Genomic DNA, 11,834 nt, shown 5'->3' with positions numbered 1-11,834 from the left:
GCGAGAGCGGGACGGGCGGGGCCCTCTGGCGCGGTGGCGGGGGTGCAGCGACCCCTGCTGGAGGCCGCGTCTCGGAGGACTGCGCGGGGAGGGCCGCCCCAGGACCGGCCGGCTTGGAGAGGAGCCCGGAAGCCAGCGCCGCGTGACTCCACGTGGCTGAAGAGAGCTTATCTAATGCAGTGCGCTTAGGTTCTTGGGTTCACCAACCCCTTAGAACATCTCAGAGAGTTATAGACGTTGTCTCCAGAAAAATCCACACACCAGTCAGAATTCTCTGATAATGTTAAGGGAAGTTCAGAACTTCTTTTCAAGAATAAAGCAATTAGAGCCAGCCCTGATGGCCTAGCGGTTCAAGTTCAGTGCGCTCCGCTTTGGCCCCCGGTTTGGTTCCCTGCCCAGGAAACCACACCACTCCTCTACTGGTAGCAAGGCTGTCCCTGTACAGGCTCGCATAGAAGAACCAGAAGAATTACAAATATACACAACTATGTATTGGGGTTTTGGGGAGGAAAAAGGATGAAAAAAGGAGGAAGATTGGAAATAGATGTTAGCTTAGGGCGAATCTTTCCCTGCAAAAAACAATAAATCAAAAGATCGATCGAGTCATACCTGTCCAGCTTACTGGTCAGGCAGTAGGTGATTAGATGGCAAAACCCGAAATAAAATAGAAAAAAACTAACTCTGGGGTCTGCCCTGTGGCGCAGAGGTTAAGTTCGTGGGCTCCTCTTCGGTGGCCAGGGGTTCACCCGTCTGGATGAGCGCGGATCTAGCACCGCTCATCAAGCCATGCTGAGGCAGCATCCCACACAGAGGAGCTAGAAGGACCTACACCTAGAATATACAACTGTGCACTTGGGAGCTTTGGGGAGAAAACAAAAGAGGAAGAGAAGATTCCTCACCAAAAAGAGCCCCAACCCAACTCTGAAAATACTGCTTGATGAGGATCAAGGCTGCCCCAGGGAGAGAAACCCAAGGCATCCTGCCCTATGTACCGACCTATATCATCCTCCGGGAGGTGTAGGACATCCTCACGTGATCTGACCTGATTCTATCCAAAGTTATAGGACCGCCCAACCACTATAACCGCCTGCCCTGATACCATTTTAACAACTTATTTACGTAATCTTTCCTTTGTATTGTAAAGAAATAACTCACATACCTATGCCTTATAAATTTAACCCTATCCTCACCTCACTGATGGGCTCTTCACTCAGCATGGGTCCTGTCCCCATGCTACTCCATGCTATTCTCTGAATAAAGGAACGCTACTACCAGACCTTGAGAGTCCAAGAAATCTTTCTTTCAATTCCTAGGCTTGCCAAGCCCACATCACTGCTTAGCAGTAGACTTTGTGGAAACAGACCTTTTGCGATGTAAAAAGATGAATCAGAAATTAAAAGAAGGACTTCCAAGGGACAATTTGTTTCATGAAGTTTCATTATATGTTCACATTAATGCTCACGGGGATACATGCTGTGTGTTAAATTAAAACATGATTTTTTTCTTGTTTTCAGAGGGTCCTCTCTTCTCTTTCCTGTCTTATGCATCAGCTCTAAGACTTGAACACTTTCTTTTCCACTGCTTGCTCACTGCTTCACACAGTGGCTACTTGGTTGCATTTGTGCAATAAGAAAAAGCAGTTACAAATTGTTTCAAGTGCTGAAGTGATACGACTTCAAACATTATGTCAATTCAGGTTACACTGTTGACATTTTATACAAGCAATACATAGTTGCATTTACTAGTGTTATTTGTAAAAGATTACAGAAAAATTGTTAAATCTGCCAGTAAAAGGGGTTAATTGGTATTATTATTGACAAATAAAAATGGCAAGCAATAGCATATACTGGAGAATATGAGGAAGCCATTTGGTATAAACCTAATTCGGCCTGACCTTGTCTTTCCAAAAGGGCCTGACCATGGCTGTTGAGCATGCATTGTATATCTGCTTTAGATATTCACTATGGCAAGAACAAAGGCTCTTGAGATAAAGGTGCAACTTCCCTCCCCCTCCCAACGTTGGCATCTCCTTAAGGATTAAGCATCTTTCCTTAGGCTAGGAACTGATTGCTGTGCTCACCTGTGACCACCCAGCTGGAGACAATAGACTTGCCTCCTGCTATGCCCTCTGAGATAGCAGACCCACTACCTGCTGTGTCCATCAAGCGCTGTGCTGACAGGGCAATCTTGTGACTATTGTGGGAGGGACATTTCAATCATATGTGAAACGTCCTGTATGGGGGTATATAACCACTCTTTATACCTTGCTTCTTTGATGCCCTTTCTTCCTTCGGGAAGAAAGGCCCCGGGCCATGGTCCTCAGATTTCAGCTCAGAATAAACTCACCCAAATTTTCCTTTATAGATTGGTTATGGATTATTGTCATCGACATTATAAAGTGACAAAATTGTGGTATGATTATGGGTGATCATGGAAGGAGATCAAAGAATACAGTGATATTGGGTTACATAGAATCAACTTGGTCATTGGCCTTCAAAAATATAAGCATTTCACTAGATGAATCCAGTTAATTTTTAACTTAAAAATGCTAATTACGGGGCCAGCTCAATGGTGCAGTGGTTGAGTTCACACGTTCCATTTCAGCGGCCTGGGGTTCACTGGTTTGGATCCCAGGTATGGACCTATGCACTGCTTGTCAAGCCTTACTGTGGCAAATGTCCCACATATGAAGCAGATGGGCACAGATGTTAGCTCTGGGCTAATCTTCCTCAAAAAAAAAAAAGCTAATTAACATAAAAAACGGCTGTGAGATTAACAAGTAATGTGTATGTATACACATATTTATGATTTTTTTTGCAGAAACTCCATTTCTTTTCCCCAATGCGCAGGAGCCCCTGCTGTAGTGCATTGTGGGCATTGTAGTTTTCAAAGGTTTAGACCACTTAGTGGACTAAGTTCCCATTTCAGTCAACAGGGCTGCACTATTCAGACCACAAGACACTGAGAATTGATCCGGAGTTTAGCCTAGAAATCAAGGCTCCAGCTTTTAATTTAGCTCAAATATTTAATCTTACACAAAGAGATGAGTAAAGCAGACAGTGCATTTGGTTGGGGCCTGTAGATGAGCTTAAAGTTATTTTTTAATGTAAGAGGAACAGTTTCACTTTTTAAAAAAAAAAATTTTTTTATTAAGGTTATGAAAGTTAACATCCTTGTGAAATTACAGTTGTACATCATTATTAGTCATGTTGTAGGTACACCTCTTCACCCCTAGTGCCCTCCCCCCACCCCCCTTCCCCTGGCAACCACCGATCAGGAACAGCCTCACTTTTGATACTCTGTACATTATTATGGTCTGGATTTTATTTTCTTATATTTTCTCTTACAATTTATTTACTGCTTATGGTACCACCCAAGGCGGGTGGTCATCTGCCCACAGCAGGACAAGCCGATAGTTGAGAGGCAAGATAGTAGGAGAGAAAGAGCTTCATTACAGCTTGCTTGCAAGGGGGAAGATGGCTGACTAAAGTCCAAGAGAACCGTCTTACAGAACAAAGACTACGGGCCAGTCATAGAGGGGGCTGGTCTTCAGGTGGAGGAGGCATCCGGTCTCTGGGCGGGGCAGACATCTGGTCTTAGTTCTTGATAACCTTTTGTTTTACTGGATATGCACCAGAGACCAGAGCAACACCCTATACACTGATCATAGATGATGGCTATCAGCATAGACTCTCTGCCCAAGGCTTATCATATTCCTAAGGAACTCAAAACAACAAAGTTGGGGCCAGCCGGTGGTGTAGTGATTAAGCTCGTGTGCTCTGCTTTGTTGGCCCAGAGTTCGCAGGTCAGGATCCCAGGCATGGACCCAGCACTGTTGGTCAAGCCACGTTGTGGCAACATTCCACATAAAATAGAGGAAGATTGGCACAGATGTTAGCTCAGCAATAATCTTCCCTAAGAAAAAAGAGGAAGATTGGCAACAGATGTTACCTCAGGGCCAATCTTCCTCATATGCACACACACAAAAGTCTTCTGGGGCCGGCCCTGTAGCCAATTGGTTAAAGTTCCATGTGCTCTGCTTTGGCAGCCACTAGGTTTGCAGGTTCGGATACTGGGTGTGGACCTACTCCACTCATCAGCCATGCTGTGGAGGCATCCCACATACAAAATAGACAAAGATTGGCACAGATGTTGGCTGAGGGTGAATCTTCCTCACAAAAAGAAAAAAGAACAAAGTTATTGACTTATCACAGCTGGGTGAGTTAATCAGAGGTCATTCAAAGTTACACTATGGTTTCTTTTCTACAGTATGACTTCCCCATGTCAACCTTGTGCTGAGCTAGTATCACTTATTTATTTGTTTGTTTGTTTAAGTGAAGAAAAATTACCTGGAGGAGAAAGTTCCCTTGCAGTTTCACCTTACTTATCCCAAACCTCAAGGTCAGCTAATTACCAAAGACATTTTAACAGCAATCCTTTACAAAGCCCCATCCCTCACTTGGAATGCCATTCCCTCTCACCTGCTAAGGAGCTTACCTTCTAAGGAGCGCTCCTCTTTCCTGAATCATCAGTCTTTCTCACTCTTCCAGATCCTTCCTGCCAGCACACAAAGAACACAAACATGTAACAAGTTCTAGTTATGTTACATAGATCTGCCCTAGATAGGAGATATTTTTAATTTTTTTTTAAGATTTTATTTTTCCTTCTTCTCCCCAAAGCCCCCTGGTACATAGTTGTGCATTTTTAGTTGTGGGTCCTTCTAGTTGTGGCATGTGGGATGCCACCTCAGCATGGCCTGATGAGCGGTGCCATGTCCGTGCCCAGGATTTGAACCCACGAAACCCTGGGCCGCTGAAGCGGAACATGGGAACTTAACCACTTGGTCACAGGGGCAGTCCCTAATTTTTTAAATTTAATATAAATAATGTGATAGTTTTTTTCACTCCACTTTATTTATTTATTTATTTTTAAAGATTTTATTTTTTCCTTTTTCTCCCCAAAGCCCCCCGGTACATAGTTGTGTATTCTTCGTTGTGGGTTCTTCCAGTTGTGGCACGCGGGACGCCGCCTCAGCGTGGTCTGACGAGCAGTGCCATGTCCGCGCCCAGGATTCGAAACAACGAAACACTGGGCCGCCTGCAGCGGAGCGCGCGAACTTAACCACTCGGCCACGGGGCCAGCCCCCACTCCACTTTATTTTTGAGGCTCATTCCATGTTTATACATACATTTTGGCTCCTTTATACAATTCATATATAAATTATTCCCGGTTTATTTGTTTCCTTCCTAAAAAACAATTCAGTTCTTTCAAACATTGCAGCAATGGCACTTATGGAGGTAATAATCTGTGAAAGTTTCTCCAGTATTTACTTACAATAGAATCTCTGGGTCCTAGAATAAGTATGTTTTTCTTCAATCTCACCAAAAATGGCCTAATTCTACTAATTTACATTTTTCACAAGCTCATGAAAGTCATATTTTTCCCCATTCTGCTTAACAGTTCCTGTTATCAGATTTTTAAATATTGTCAGTCTCATGGATGCAAAGTGGCACCTTGTTTTAATTTGTAAACTTTCCCTGACTGGTAGTGAGATTTAATATCTTTTTTTTTTTTTTTTTTAGGAAGATTAGCCCTGAGCTAACTGCTGCCAATCCTCCTCTTTTTTTGTTGTTGTTGAGGCAGATTGGCCCTGAGCTAACATCCGTGCCCATCTTCCTTTTCTTTATATGTGGGACGCCTACCACAGCATGGCTTGCCAAGCGGTGCCATGTCTGCACCCGGGATCTGAACTGGCAAACTGGGCCACTGGAGCAGAACGTGTGCACTTAACTGCTGTGCCACTGGGCCAGCCCCTAATATCTTTTTATATATTCATTGGCTATTCAGATTTTCTCTTCCTTTAATTTGCCAATTTATACCCTTTGCCCACTTTTCTATGTAGTTTTCTTTTCCAGTCACCTGCCTCTGCTCCGAAGGTACACACCAGTACCACCATGCATGGGCACCATAACTCTAGGAACACTGCATGCTCATCAACAGCATCATTCACACGAACTGCAATGAAAATGGCACCCCTGGAGTTGTGCAGTGTAGTGACTATGCTCCTGATTTGGGTTTATGATACCTTTGCTTTCTCTAAAAATAGTTGTTATTGTTTTAGTCACATGTTTCTGTTTCCCTAAACCATATATTGATGAGTTTTGTTCTTGAAATTTACATCAATGGTGTCATACTGTATGTCACACTTACGATGACTAAATGTCATCAACATACTGCATGTTTATGACTGCTGCTTTTGCTCAACGTTACATTTCTAAGATTCACCTATTTGTAGCTGGCAGTTGTTCATCCATTTCTTTTACTGCTTATAATATTCCATTGTATGAGTATGCCATAACTTATTTTTTATTCTTCTGTTGATGGACTGTGACTTCTTTTTAGTCTGTTTTATTTTGTTTGTTTTTTCTATAATGGAAAATGCACCAATGAACAGTCTTTAAAACATATCTTGGTATACATGTGCCAGAATTTCTCAGACAGTATCAATTTAGGAGTGGAATGACTGGAATTTTGAGTATGCTTAGATCCAGTTTTCTAAGATAAGCCAAACTATTTTCCAAAATGATTATTTCACTGACTAGTTGCCCCAAGGAACTCAAGTTGGGTTTGGAAGCACTTAAACTGTTTTTCCAAATTGTTTTTTTTCTCCTTTTTGTTACGTTAAGGAGATGCAATCACCAACCACCCTGAACTAGAGGAAGCCTCAGCACAAGAGCTACGCCTATCTATGGCCTTTGCCTTATTATTATTATTTTTTTTCTTAAAGGTTGGCACCCGAGCTAACATCTGTTGCCAATCTTCTCTTTTCTTCTTCTTCTTCTCCCCAAAGCCCCCCAGTACATAGCTGTATACTCTAGTTGTTAGTGCCTCTGGTTCTGCTATGTGGGACACCGCCTCAGCACAGCTTGATGAGCACTGTCATGACCGTGCCTAGGATCCGGACCTGTGAAACTCTGGGCCACCAAAGTGTAGCCCACGAACTTAACCACTTAGCCACGAGGCTGGCCCCACCTCTGCCTTATTTTGAATGGTAGGATCTCTCCAGGAGGAGCTTAGCCCTTATTACCATAACCTGTAGTGTACGTGGAAGCATGTTTTCCAACTGGGCCTGCACAAGCGAATACCCACCTCTCCCTTTTGAATATTCATTCCTCATCTAAAATAAAAGGTCACTGCTTTCCTTTGTTCGGGGATGCTAGGACTCTGGAAATGATTCTTCATGGTCTCCTATTTGCTGCAAATATACTTTATGAGACAACTTACTTCTCGTGGAGAGCCTGATTTAACTCACCAGGAGGAGAATCCACTTTGGTTTTGCTAACAATTATACCAAGTATTATCTGACCAAGCAGTGTGTGAGCCTTTCCATTGGTTCAATTCTTGCCAACAAGTGCAGCTTACATTGTCACACTTCTTAATTTTTACCAATCTAGTGGGTGTAGAATGGTATCACATTGTACTTTTAATTTGTACTTCTCTGATTACTCATGAGGTTGAGCATCTTTTTCTTTATTATCAATTTTTGTTTCCTCTTCCTGTTTTGTCCCTCCCCTCCTTTTTTCTATTGGGCTATATAAGTGAGCCGAGTTGTGTCCCTCCAAAGGATATGTTCAAGTTGTAACCCCCAGTCCCTGTGAATGTGACCTACTTTGGAAATAGGGTCTTCACAGATGTAATCAAGACGAGGTTATATAGGGTGGGCCCTGAATCCAACAATTGGTGTCTTTATAAGAAAAAGGAGAGGGAGATTTGGATACAGAGACACAGAAGATACACACAAGGAAGAAGGCCATGTAATGATGGAGGCAGAGATTGGAGTGACACAGCTGCAATCCAAAGAATACTGTAGGGGAGGAAGACATTTCCTCTACCCTCTCTGGGTTCGTCTGGCCAGAGAACAAATTAAATTCACACAAGACAGAATAGCAGGAGAAAATTAAACAAAGCTTTATAACATGTGTACATGGGAGGCTCAGGCAAGCTGAGCAACTCGCCAAAATGGCTGAAGCCCCCACCTTAAATATCATCTTCAGCTAAAGACAAAGGAGGATGTTGGGGGTGGGGGAGTCAGTTACAGGAGGTTACCAGACAAACACAATAAACAAATGCAGATTTAAGTCCTTGCACTCTGTATTGATAGGAGTCTCTAGAGCTAAGGTCATCCCTCCTTCTTCCTGGTACAGAGAGGGAGACACCTTTACAGATGGAGATTTCCTTTACAATGTAAATGTCTCTTACAAAGAGTAGTAAATTCTACTTTTCAGTTGCTTTCCTGTCTGCAAAGCAACCAGCCCCAAATAATCATCATGCCAAAGAGACATATCTTGGGGTGGCCAATTCCAGGCCCCCACAATACCAAGGATTTCTGGAAGCACCAGGAGCTAGGAGAGAGGCATGGAACAGATTCTTCTTCAGAGCCCCTAGAAGGAACCAACACTGCTGACACTTGGTTTCAGACATTTGGCCTCCTGAACTGTGAGAGAATAAAACTCTGTTGTTTTAAGCCACCCAGTTTGTGGTAATATGTTACAGCAGCCCTAGGAAACTAAAACAGGGAGTTTTTCTTTTTCTTATAAATTTGTAGGAATTCATTACATATTCTGTGTTACAATTTTGTGTTGATTATGATGTTGTAAATATCTTCTCCCGGTTTGTGGATTTTTACTTTCTTTATGGTATCTTTTGATGGACAGAACTTCTTATTTTTAATGTCGTTGTAGGGGAGGAGAAAACCTTTTTGCTCTACCCTCTTAGGTTCAGTCCTTGGGACCCTGCAAATTAAACTGACAAAAGACAGATTAACAGGAGGAAAAACCTCAGTTTATTTACACATGCAACATACGTACATGTGGGAGAACTCAATGATGAGCAACTCAAAGGGGTGGTAGAATTTAGGGCTTATACACCATTTTAACAGAGGACTGGAGAAGTGACGAGACAAAGGAAACAGAGTTTAGCCTTCTGGGGGTGGTAAAAATAGTGGGAATGTAACTATATGGGGGAAACTAATGGCAGATGAGGGTTATTTTAGTAAGGTTTGTTATGCAGACTCAATCTTGTGCAGTCTCTGGGGTGATGAGTGTCTCTGATGGTTCTCCTTTTCCAGGTATGAGAGAGAGGAGGGGAACACCTTCACAAGGGGAAATTTATGCCCTGCCTGGGGTATACAAGGGGGAGAGAAGAGAGCTTTTCCTGCATCTGCTGTTTTTCAATTGCCTTCAGCTCAAAATAATCCTAATACCAAAGTGGCAAACTCTGATCCCCTTCATAGTCAAATCTATCAATTTTATCATTAATAGTTAACACATTTTGGTTTTTCTTCAAGAAATCCTTCCCAACCTTGAAGTCATGAAGGTGTCCTCTTATAATTTCTTCCAACAGTTCTTCAGTCTAATCTTTCATATTTAAGTCTTTATTCCACTTGGAACTGATTTTTTTTGTTTGTTTTTTTAGGTTTTTTGGGTTTTTCTCTGAGGGAGATTCACCTTGAGCTAACATCCATGCCAATCTTCCTCTATTTTTCAGTACGTGGGCCATCAGCACAGCATGGCTGCTAACAGAGCGGTGTAGGTCCATGCCAGGAACTGAACCCAAGCCACTGAAGCGGAGTGTGCTGAACTTAGCCACTAGGCCACCGGAGCTAGCCCCAGAACTGTGTTTTATGTATGGTGTGAGGCAAAGATTCAATTTCATCTTTTTTTCATGACGATCACTAGCTATCTCAGCTTATTTTGTTGAATAGGTATTTTTCACCAGTGATCAGAATGACACCTCAGTCATGTGTCAAGTATTCATATATGTCTGTATGTGTGGCTGAGTTCTCTGTTATATTCCATTGGTCCCTATCCCAATACTACATGATTTTAATATAACAGCTTTGTGATAAGTTTTGGTATTTGCTAGGACAATTCCCCTCTCTCCCATATCACTTCTTTATTTGATTTCTTCAGTTTGAGTTAGTTTAGGAAGAATCAATATCTTTAAAATATTGAGTTTTCCAATAAATTGAACATGGGGGACTGGCCTGGTGGTGTAGTAGCTAAGTTCGTGCACTCTGCTTCAGCAACCCAGGGTTTGTGGGTTCTGATCCTGGTCGTGGACCTGGCACCACTCATCAAGCCACACTGTGGCAGCATCCCACATAAAATAGAGGAAGATGGGCACAGATGTTGGCTCAGCAACAATCTCCCTCAAGCAAAAAGAGCAAGGCTGGCAACGGATGTTAGCTCAGGGCCAATCTTCCTCTCACACACACACAAAAACTCTGCTGGGGCTGGCCCCATGGCTCAGTGGTTAAATTTCCACACGCTCTGCTGGGGCAGCCCATGGTTTGTGGGTTTGGATCCTGGGTGTGGACCTATTCCACTCATCAGCCATGCTGTGGCGGTGAGCCACATCCAAAACAGAGGAAGACGGGCACAGACGTTAGTCCAGCAACAATCTTCCTCAAGCAAAAAGAGGAAGATTGGCAATAGATGTTAGCTTGGGGCCCATCTTCCTCACCAAAATAAATAAATAAATAAATAAATAAATAAATAAATAAAACATGGTGTATCTCTCCTTTTCTTTAGAGCTTCTTTAATGTTTTCCAATAATTTGAAATTTAAAATATAAAGGTCTTGTACAAATTTTATTAGATTTATTCCCAGGTGCTATGTATTTTTGTTGCTGTTCAAATTGTATAATTTAGTTACATTTCGAAAACTTTTTAATTGATGTATAACATATAGTAAAGTGCACACATCTTAAGTACAAGCTCAGTGACTTCGTACGTATGTATTATCCCTGTAATCACCATACAGAGCAAGATAGAGAGCTTTTCCAACACATCAGAAGGCTCTGTCCTGCTCCCTCCCAGTGAAGAACTCCCAAAGATAACCACTGCTCTGACCTCTATTACTGTACATCAGCTTTGTCTGTCTGTTTTAAGCCGCTTCTTGCTAGTATACAGCAATGCGATTGAGTTTGGTATATCGAACTCTCATTCAGCTACCTTACTATACTCTCATTTATTATATGCCGGTGGTTTTCATTTTTTCCATATAGTGTTTGGGACTTTCTATGTGGACAATCATATTATCTGTGTATACCAGCTGATGAGTCTAAGGCAAATGAGACCTCGTGCTCTCTGATCCTTGGCTCCTCGCAGGGTGGCGGATTTGAACGGGATCTGAAATCTTAGCAGGGGTACCTGAGGCCTGGCTCCCCACTGTAAGGCAGATCAATATTATCTGTGTATAACAACAGTTTTATTTCTTCCTTTCTAATCTTTGTACTTAAATCTTTTTCTTGTCCCACTCTGTTTTAGGTGCTCTGGCACAATGTTGAAGAAAAGCAGTGGTAGTATAATTTTTCCTGATTCTAAAAGGAATGCTTCTAATTTTTTTAGGAGCTGGCCCAGTGGCATAGTGGTTAAGTTCATGTGCTCAGCTTCGGTGGCCCAGGGTTCAAGGGTTCAGATCCTGGGTGCGGACCTACATACCACTCATCAAGCCATGCTGTGGCAGCATCCAACATACAAAAATAGAGGAAGATTGGCACAAATGTTAGCTCACAGACAATTTTCCTCACCAAAAAAAAAAAAAATAAATAAAAAATAAAGGAATGCTTCTAATGTTTTTACCACTAAAATTGATAATTGCTAAAAGTTTTTGGCATATACTTGTTTTCAGGTTAATAAGCATGCTTCTTTACCTATTTTACTATAGAATATTTTATAGATTTTAATCATGAATGAATTTTTGAACTTTTCAAATATCTTTTCTGCATGTATTGAGAAGATCATATGGTTTTTCTCCTTTAATATGTTAATG

The 11,834-nt window shown here is 42.1% G+C and overlaps 1 non-coding gene across 1 annotated transcript; it reads left to right on the top strand.

Moving 5' to 3' along the window:
• Positions 1-11,110: 11,110 nt before the first annotated feature.
• Positions 11,111-11,316, top strand: LOC111775539 (small nucleolar RNA U89). The gene has a single exon (XR_002811244.1). It is a non-coding gene; the product is annotated as a small nucleolar RNA U89 (small nucleolar RNA).
• The last annotated feature ends 518 nt before the right edge of the window (positions 11,317-11,834 follow it).

The sequence above is a fragment of the Equus caballus genome, chromosome 10, assembly GCF_041296265.1.
Source record: "Equus caballus isolate H_3958 breed thoroughbred chromosome 10, TB-T2T, whole genome shotgun sequence".
NCBI classification, from domain to species: Eukaryota; Metazoa; Chordata; class Mammalia; order Perissodactyla; family Equidae; genus Equus; species Equus caballus.
This window is presented reverse-complemented; position numbering and strand designations above follow the sequence as displayed.